At 38.6% G+C, this 7,919-nt stretch overlaps 1 pseudogene; it reads right to left on the reverse strand.

Moving 5' to 3' along the window:
* Window positions 1-7,072: 7,072 nt before the first annotated feature.
* Window positions 7,073-7,596, reverse strand: LOC126080121 (receptor of activated protein C kinase 1-like; annotated as a pseudogene).
* Window positions 7,597-7,919: the final 323 nt, after the last annotated feature.

The raw sequence follows: 7,919 nt of genomic DNA on the forward strand, positions 1-7,919 counted from the left end.
TAGACTTTAAAGCAAAATCTACCACAAAGGATAAGGACACTATATAATGATTAAAGGATCAATACACCAGGAGGACATACCCATAATAAATATTTACACACCCAATGACAGGGCTCCAAAATACATAAAACAAACTCCAACAGCATTGAAAAGAGAGATAGACAGCTCCACGGCAATAGCAGGAGACTTCAACACACCACTTTCAGTGAAAGATAGAACATCCAGAAAGAAGCTCAATAAAAACATGGAAGATTAATGCCATAATCAACCAACTTGATCTCATAGGCATATACAGAACACTCCACTCAACAGCATTCAAGTATACTTTCTTTTCCAATGCACACAGAACATTCTCCAGAATAAACCACACATTAGGCCACAAAGCAAACCTTAACAGAATCCAAAACGTTGAAATATTACACAGCGTCTTTTCTGACCATAAAGCCATAAAAGTAGAAATCAATAACAGAAAAGGCAAGGGATAAAAATCAAATACACGGAAACCAAATAACAACTTGCTCAAAAACTACTAGGTTACAGGAGAAATTAAGGACAGAATAAAGAAATTCATGTAATCCAATGAGAATGGAAACACATTTTAGCAGAACTTTTCAGAGGTCAATTTATAGAATAAATGCACAAATCCAACAAGAAGAAAGGGCCAAAATCAAAACATTAACCTTACAACTTCAACAAATAGAAAGAGAGCAGCAAAAGAAGCCTCCAGGCACCAGAAGAAAGCAAATAAAAATTAGAGCACAATTAAATGAAATACAGAATAGAAAAACAATTGAAAGGGTTAAGAAGACCAAAAGCTGGTTCTTTGAAAAGACCAACGAAATAGATAAACCAGTGGCCATACTGACAAAAGAAAAACAGGCGAGGAAGCAAATAACTTGAATAAGAAATGAGACGGGTGGTATCACTACAGACCCAACTAAAATTAAAGGAATCGTAACAGAATACTATGAAAAACTGTACTCCAACAAATTAGAATAATGTAGAGGAAATGGACAAATTTCTAGAAACACACTACTTACCTAAACTAACACAAACAGAGGTAGAACAACTAAATAAGCCTGTAACAAGAGATTGAAAAGGTAATTAACCCCCCCCCCCAAAAAAAAGCCTTGACCTTGACGGCTTCACTGGAGACTTCTACCAAACTTTCAGAGAAGAGTTAACACCACTACTACTACTAAAAGTATTTCAGAGGCTAGAAAAGGATGGAATACCCCAACTTACTCTATGAAGTCAGCAGAACCCTGATACCAAAACCAGGTAAAGACACCACAAGAAAAGAAAATTATAGACCAATATCCCTTATGAACATAGACGTAAAAATTCTGAACAAAATTCTAGCCAACAGAATTCAACAATACATCAAAAAATAATTCACCATGACCAAGTGGGATTCATACCAGGTATATAGGGATGGTTCACCATTAGAAAAACCATCAATGTGATCCATCACATAAATAAAACAAAAGAGAAGAACCACATGGTCTTATCAACTGATGAAGAAAAGGCACTTGACAAAGTCCAACACCCATTCATGATAAAAACTCTCAGCAAAATAGGAATAGAAGGAAAATTCCTCAACATAATAAAGGGCATTTATACAAAGCCAACAGCCAACATCATCCTAAATGGAGAGAGTCTGAAAGCATCCTCCTTGAGAGCAGGAACCAGACAAGGATGTCCTTTATCACCATTCTTATTCAACATTTTGCTGGAGGTCCTAGCCAGAGCAATTAGGCAAGAAAAAGAAATAAAGGGCATTCAAACTGGTAAGCAAGAAGTAAAAGTATTCCTATTTGCAGATGATATGATCTTATACACAGTAAACTCCAAAGAATCCTCAAGAAAACTACTGGAACTAACGGAAGATTTCAGCAAAGTATCAGGATAAAAGATAAATATACAAATATCAGTTGGATTCCTCTATACCAAAAAGAGAATTTCGAAGAGGAAGTCACCAAATCAATACCACTTACAATAGTCCCCAAGAAGATAAAATACTTAGGAATAAATCTAACCAGAACATAAAAGACCTATACAAAGAAAACTATGAGACGCTACTGCAAGAAACCAAAAGAGAACTAATAAGTGGAAAAACATACCTTGGTCATGGATAGGAAGACTCAACATTGCGAAAATGTCAATTCTACCCAAAGCAATCTACAGATACAATGCAATCTCTATCCAAATTCCAACGACATTTTTTAATGAGATGGAGAAATAAAGCACCAACTGCATATGGAAAGGGAGGAGGCCCTGGATAAGAAAACCATTATTGAAGAAGAAGAACAAAGTGGGTGGCCTCACACTACCTGATTTTAGAACCTATTTTACTGCCATGGTAGTCAAAACAGCCTGGTACTGGTACAACAACAGGTACATAGACCAGAATTGAGAATCCAGACATAAATCCATCCACCTATGAGCAGCTGATATCTGACAAAGGGCCAAAATCCGTTAAATGGGGAAAAGAAGTCTCTTTAACAAATGGTGCTGGCATAACTGTATATCCATCTGCAAAAAAAATGAAACAAGACCCATACCTCATACCATGCACAAAAACTAACTCAAAATTGATCGAAGACCTAAATATAAAATCTAAAATGATAAAGATCATGGAAGAAAAAATAGGGACAACGTTAGGAGCCCTAATACAGGGCATAAACAGTATACAAGACATTACTAACAATGCACAAACACCAGAAGACAATCTAGAGAACTGGAAGCTCCTAAAACTCAAACACTTATGCTTATTAAAAGACTTCACCAAAAAAAGTAAAAAGACCACCTACAGACTGGGAAAAAATTTTTGGCTATGACCTATCTGATCAGGGTTTAATCTCTGAAATCTACAAAATTCTGCAAAACTATAACCACAAAAAGACAAATAACCCAATTAAAAAATGGGCAAAGGATATGAACAGGTACTTCATCAAAGAAGACGTTCAGGCAGCTAACAGATACAAGAGGAAACGCTCACTAGCCATTAGAGAAATGCAAATCAAAACTACAATGAGATACCATCTCACCCCAATGAGGCTGGCATTAATCCAAAAAACACAAAATAATAAATGCTGGAGAGGTTGTGGAGAGACTGGAATGCTTATACACTGCTGGTGGGAGTGTAAAAGGGTACAACCTCTTTGGAGATCAATTTGGTGCTTCCTTAAAAAGCTAGAAAAAGAAGCACCATACGATCTAGCAATCCCACTCCTTGGAATATATCCTAGAGAAAGAAGAGCTGCCAGACGAATAGATATATGCATATCCATGTTCACTGCAGCACTGTTCACAATAGCAAAAAGATGGAAGCAACCTAGGTGCCCATCAACAGATGAATAGATAAACAAATTGGGGTATATTCACACAATGGAATACTACGCAATGACAAAGAACAATGATGAATCCATGAAACATAACATGGATGAATCTGGCATGCATTATTCAGAGTGAAATTATTCAGTTGCAAAAGGGCAAATATTGTATGAGACCAAAGGTTTAAATACAGAAGAAAACATTCCTTTATCGTTACGAGAGTGGGGAGGGAGAGGAGAATTCACTAACTAGATAGTAGATAAGAATTATCTTAAGTGAAGGGAAGGACAACACACAATACAGGGGAAGCTAGCACAACTGGACTAAACCAAACTAAGACGTTTCCTGAACACAACCAAGCACTTCAAGGGACAGAGAAGCAGGGGCGGGGGTCTGGAGACTATGGTTTCAGGGGATATCTAGGTCAATTGGCATAACAAAGTTACTTTAGAAAATGTTCTGCTTTCCATTTTGGAGAACGGTGTCCGGAGTCTTAAAAGGTAGCAAGCGGCCATCTAATATGCATCAGTTGATCCCAACCCACGAGTGGCAAAGGAGAATGAAGAAAAACCAAAGACCCATGGAAAATATTAGTCCAAGAGACAAAAGGGGCCACATAAACCAGAGACTTCATTGGTCTGAGTCCAGAAGATGGTGCCCAGCTACCACCAATGATCACCCTAACACAATAGAGAGTCCCTGATGGAGTAGGAGAAAAGTGGGGTGCAAAACTGAAATTCTCTTCAGAAGACCAGAGTTAATGGTCTGACTGAGACTGCGGGAACCTCAGAAAGACATGCCCCCGAGACTTGCTGTTAACGCAGAAGTAAAACCATTCCTGAAGGCAACTCTTCAAAGAATGGACTGGGCTATAAGACATAAAATGATATTCGTGAAGAGTGTGCTTCTTAGTTCAAGAAGATACGGGAGATTAAATGGGCAGCTCCTGTCAGGAGGTGAGATGGGAAGGCAGAGAGGGATAGGAGCAGGTTGAATGGACAGGGGAAATCAGGGGTGGAAAGGAGGAATGTGTGGTCACATTATGGGCATAACAACTGGGGTCCCATAACAATGTGTGTATAAATTTTTGTATGAGAAACTAATTTGAGCTGTAAACTTTCACCTAAAGCACAATAAAAAAAAGAAAGAAATTAAGAGAAATTTTCTTATTTTTGAGGTACTGATTGGCCATATATTGACTGTCAAATGGCAGTGTTAATAGAGAGGCCCCTGGAAAAATCTGACAACTTCTGGGAACACTTTAGGTTTTCACAACTGGAGGGGGCATTCCTCCTGGCACTGAGTGAATAGACGCTGTTTAGATGCTGCTAAACATCCTACGATGCACAGGACAGCCATGTCCTCACCCCCGACAACAGTTAATAGTGCTGAAGTTGAGAAATCCTGTTGTAGAATATTACGTTTTCTTCACCTTAGCTCTCAGTACTTGTTTCTATATAAATGACATCTTCATAATGCTAATAATAATAATAGTAATAACAATATTAAGAGCCCTTAGTTGGATTGTATAAAAGGACAGAACACTTACTATATAATGATTTAAGTAGGAAAAATTGAAAATTGAAAGATAGAAGGCTTGCTGAAACACTGAGTTTGATTCAGGAGGTCTGAGATTTTGCTTTTCTAACAAGTTCCCAGTTTTTTTTTTTTTACCTTGAAACTTTTAAGTTTTCTTTTTATCCTTGATGATTTGAAATTTTACCAGGAAAACCTTTACAACAACAACAGATTTGTTATTTTATGTTTATTATTAATATTTTTTGTTTGAAAATGATGGTCCTCAAATGTGTACCATTAGAGCACATTTTGTCAGTTTCAAATTGCTAGCATGAAAGTAATAATATTTAAACTACCCTTACTTTAGTTGTTTCCTTCTGGTTGTTTTCCTTTCTCTTTCAACGAAGGGTGGGAACTTTAGGATTGTTTCGCATTTCAATTTTTTATTTACTTCTTCTTCTAGCATGAATTTCTTCAAGGTCAGAGCTTTGTTCATATGGTAATGGTGATGTTAGGCACTCCTTTCTGTATCAATTTAATAACATTTAATGATCACTTACTAGGTGCCAGCATTCTGTTAAGGGCTGGGAACACAATGATAAATGGGAAAGCTTTTGTCTTTTTGAGAACACAGGAATTGAAGCTGGGGACATCCTTGCCCTTTCCCTTTCTTCTTGCCTCAAATACAGGAAATGACCCAAACAGCCTGGGGAATTGCAGAGATAATATTCCTGAGCATCAATCACTGTGCTGCTGAACAAACATCAGCAATTGAGAATCTCTAGTTTCCTAGTTATGTAAGGAAGTAAGTTCTCATTTATTAAGCTATTATAGTTGCGTATTCTCTTCCTTGCAGTTGAAAGAATTTCTGACTGATACAACATGTGCAAACAATCAGGAACCAGACATTTTCCAACGACATTAGCAAGTCCTCATAGTAATGGTTAGTGACACTCCACAACAGACTTCCTATTATTAAGTATAAGTTGTAAAATGGGGTAAGGGGTATAACTTTATTGCTCTCAAGGTCAGAGCTAGAACCAATGGGCAGAAATTTCAGAGGGCCAAATTTTGATTTAGTTAGAACTTCCTAACAATTATTTGTTGTTGTAAGATCCCACTGAGTCAGTTTCAACTCAGCGACCCTATGTACAACAGAACGAAACACTGCCCAATCTTGTGCCATTCTCACAATCTTTGCTACTTTTGAGACCCTAATTGCAGCCACTGTGTCAATCCATCTTGTTGAGGGTCTTCCTCTTTTTCGCTGATCCTCTACTTTATCTAGCATGACATACTTCTCCAGGGACTGGTCTCTCCCGGTAACATGTCCAAAGTATGTGAGACAAAGTCTTGCCATCCTCGCTTCTAGGAGCATTCTGGCTGCACTTCTTCCAAGACAGTTTGTTCGTTCTTTTGGCAGTCCATTGTAATTCAATATTCTTTGTCAATACCATAATTCAAAAAATGCATCAACTCTTCTTTGGTCTTCCTTATTCATTGTCCAGCTTTTGCATGCATATGAGGTGAGTGAAAATACCATGGCTTGGGTCAGACGCATCTTAGTCCTCAAGGTGACATCTTTGCTTTTTAACACTTGAAAGAGGTCTTTTGCAGCAGATTTGCCCAATGCAATACATCATTTGCTTTCTTGATTGCTGCTTCCATGGGCATTGATTGTGGATCTAAGTAAAATGAAATCTTTGACAGCTTCAATACAGTATTTTCTCCGTTTATCATGATGTTGCTTATTGGTCCAGTTGTGAGGATTTTTGTTTCCTTTATGTTAAGGTATTATCCGTACTGAAGGCTGTAATCTTTGATCTTCATCAGGAAGTACTTCAAGACCTCTTCACTTTCAGCAAGCAATGTTGTGGCATCTTCATATTGCAAGTTGTTAATGAGTCGTGTTCCAATCCTGATGCTGTGTTCTTCATATAGTCCAACCTCTTGGATTATTTGCTCAGCATACAGATTGAATAAATACGGTGAAAGAATACAACCCTGTTGCACACCTTTTCCAATTCTAAACCATGCAGTATCCCCTTGTTCTGTTTGAACAACTGCCTTTTGGTCTATGCACAGATTCTGCATGAGCACAATTAAGTGTTTTGGAATTCCCATTCTTTGCAATGTCATCCATAATTTGTAAGCCAGTTTTCTTTTTTCAAAGCTCTGCTGTAAATTTCTACCAAGTGTCAATGGTCACCTGCCACACTCACATCAGGTTATCCATGTAGCTGGCAAACAGAGTCTAGCCAACAGCATATCAGCCCAGGCAGGTATACTGGGGTGGCTCAGCCTTGCTACTGGTGCTGATAACTTCTTACTTCAGTTCATCTATAATAATCTTGCCCTCTAAGTCCCTGATCTTGATGGTCCATGGTGGCACAGAGCCAGCAGCAGCTGGGGCTGAGGCACAGGGCATTGATAATGTCCCCGCCATCTAGGGTACAGAGGCGCTTTCCTTCTTTGAGGTTCCACAGCATGGCCTGGCCATGCTTGCCTCCAAAAGCACAGCGGGATCCATCTAGACAGAGTTACAGTATTCAGGTAGTCCATGTGGCCTATGTGGTTGGTTTTTGGCTTGCACTTAGCCAGTTTCCATACCTTGACCAACTTGTCCCAGGCACAGAAGGCGATGATGGGGTTGCTGCTGTTGGGTGAGAAGTGGAGACACGACACCCAGTCCAAGCGGCTCTCATCCTGGACAGTGCACTTGCAGACACCCAGAGTATTCCACAGATTGATGTTTTATTTTCCAGCCTCTTAAAAACCAAGGTTTATTTCTACTTAAAAATGCCCAAGAGAGTTTAAAAAGTACAAAGGCTCAAGGATACCCAGGTTTAATAAAGTTTATAGTGACGTGCTGGCTCTTGGTGTCTCCGTTGCAACAGCTTCAACCTGATTCTGGCCAATTCTATGCCTTGGAGTTCCTTCCAGTTGGAGAGTAGAAAATTCATCGACTTCTGGCATACTTCATAAAAGACATCACTCCAGTAATGGTGAAAAAAAGAATGCCAAAAGCAATCATTGTCATTGCAATGCAGAAACAATTATAGTAT

Source organism: Elephas maximus, chromosome 7 (assembly GCF_024166365.1).
Source record: "Elephas maximus indicus isolate mEleMax1 chromosome 7, mEleMax1 primary haplotype, whole genome shotgun sequence".
Classification (NCBI taxonomy): Eukaryota; Metazoa; Chordata; class Mammalia; order Proboscidea; family Elephantidae; genus Elephas; species Elephas maximus.